General features: G+C 41.1%; 1 protein-coding gene across 1 annotated transcript in view; it reads left to right on the forward strand.

Annotated features, from left to right (window-relative positions):
• Window positions 1-1565: 1565 nt before the first annotated feature.
• Window positions 1566-1760, forward strand: part of LOC123754516 (nitric oxide synthase, salivary gland) — a 32693-nt gene continuing 32498 nt past the window's right edge. Inside the window, exon 1 of the mRNA XM_045736985.2 lies at window positions 1566-1760. This exon is cut by the window's right edge and continues 67 nt beyond it. The gene's annotated coding sequence lies outside the window, so the exon portion shown is untranslated.

A 1760-nucleotide genomic window follows, 5' to 3' on the forward strand; every position in this document is an offset into this window, starting at 1 on the left:
TCTGTCCAGCCCGGGATACGAACTCAAGATTCCCGATCGTGAGCTTGAAGGAACCGAACAGATTATATTTAGAATAATATCAAATTCTGCTTTCAGACAACACACAGCCCCCTTGTTTAACTCCCTAAACATGCTAAACATAATCTCACTCCACAAATTCTCTTGTGTCAACTACATTTACAAAACCCTGTTCTTAAATGAAAATCCTGCTCTGAAACTCTTCCTGGACAGATGTAATAGGACCCATTATCACCACACCAGAAATAAATATTTCTTCGATATCCCCAGAGTTAAACTTAATCTGTGTAAACACTCTATGCAAATAAAGGGACCCAGTTTATGGAATTCACTCCTTACTAAATTGAAAAGCTGTCCATCTTTTACATCATTCAAAATCAATACTAAAAAGTACCTAATTTCATCTTCATAGTTTTTCACTTTTTGCCTTAAAATTGCACTGTATCTATTGCTACCCAATCTCCCAACCTTTATGTTCCCAATTTGAACATCTTTACCATTGTGAACATTGCTGTCTTCTTATATGTGCTGCCAATCTGTTGTATGGTGTTTATAAATCTTGTTTATCTGTATCTTTTGCTACCCAGTCTCCCAATCTTTATGTACCCAATCTGAACATCTTTACCATTGTGATCATTGCTGTCTTATATGTGCTGTCAATCTGCTGTATGGTGTCTATTAACCTTGTTTAAATTACTAATCAAGCTGTCAATGTAATCAATCAGAGCTTTAATATAACAATGTGCTTTAATATACTTACTTATCTCTCTCATCTCATTTTTCTCTTGTAATGTATCTTTCATTTATCAATTCTGATTGAACTTACCTACTTAAAATTATCTGCTAGATTAAGGACCTGCCCGAAACGCAGCGCGTACTAGTGGCTTTACAAGAATGTAAATACTGTACTATCCAATGTATTCTCACAAACCCAATGTACCTTCTTGTATATATATAAATAAAATAAATAAAATAAAATAACAGTACTATCGAGACCCTCTGAGGGAACATAATAATTAATAATGAGGAAGAAGTAAAACCACAACCTCTTGAACCATTGGGGATCGAACGCCGACCTTGCAAGACTCGAGTCCGTCGTTGTACCGACCAAGAACGTGTAGGGACCTCTCTCTGACGAATTAATGATATAAGAAGCTTTGGTAGATTTCACACTTAAAAGGGACAATATGAGCTATAAATCCATCAACTTTTGTATCTTACCTTGTATGTATGTACCTTACCTGAATAAAAATTTATGTATTTCTTACTTATTATTATACAATCATGATCAAACAATTTAACGGCAGGAGACCAATATAAGAAAACGGAGCTGCTGGGGGGGGACCATTAATGGGGTACCCCACGAGACCTGTGAGCGTGCGGGGAGTGGGGGCTAGAAGTGGTACTGGGGGATGGGGGGAGAGAGCGATAGCAATGGTAGGTGGATAGTGCTGCTGGACGACCTGCCTTAGTGGCTGGGAGGAGGGGATAGCGGCATAGCTAGGGTTCTGGGGGGGCTGGGCTGGGGGGAGCCACACACACTGGTATTCAACCCCGGTGGATGTCTTTAAGTAGGCCTCGTAGGACGGTCGTGGGCACTTCCCAGTCGGCCGTCAGGTAGAGAACACCTCTCTTTCCGTACTCCAGCTGTCCGTACTCCAGCTGTCCGTACTCCAGCTGTCCGTACTCCAGTTGTCCGTACTCCGGCTGTCCGCCAGGTCTTCAGCAGTGTCCAGTCCACC

This window comes from Procambarus clarkii, chromosome 18 (genome assembly GCF_040958095.1).
Source record: "Procambarus clarkii isolate CNS0578487 chromosome 18, FALCON_Pclarkii_2.0, whole genome shotgun sequence".
NCBI lineage: Eukaryota > Metazoa > Arthropoda > Malacostraca > Decapoda > Cambaridae > Procambarus > Procambarus clarkii.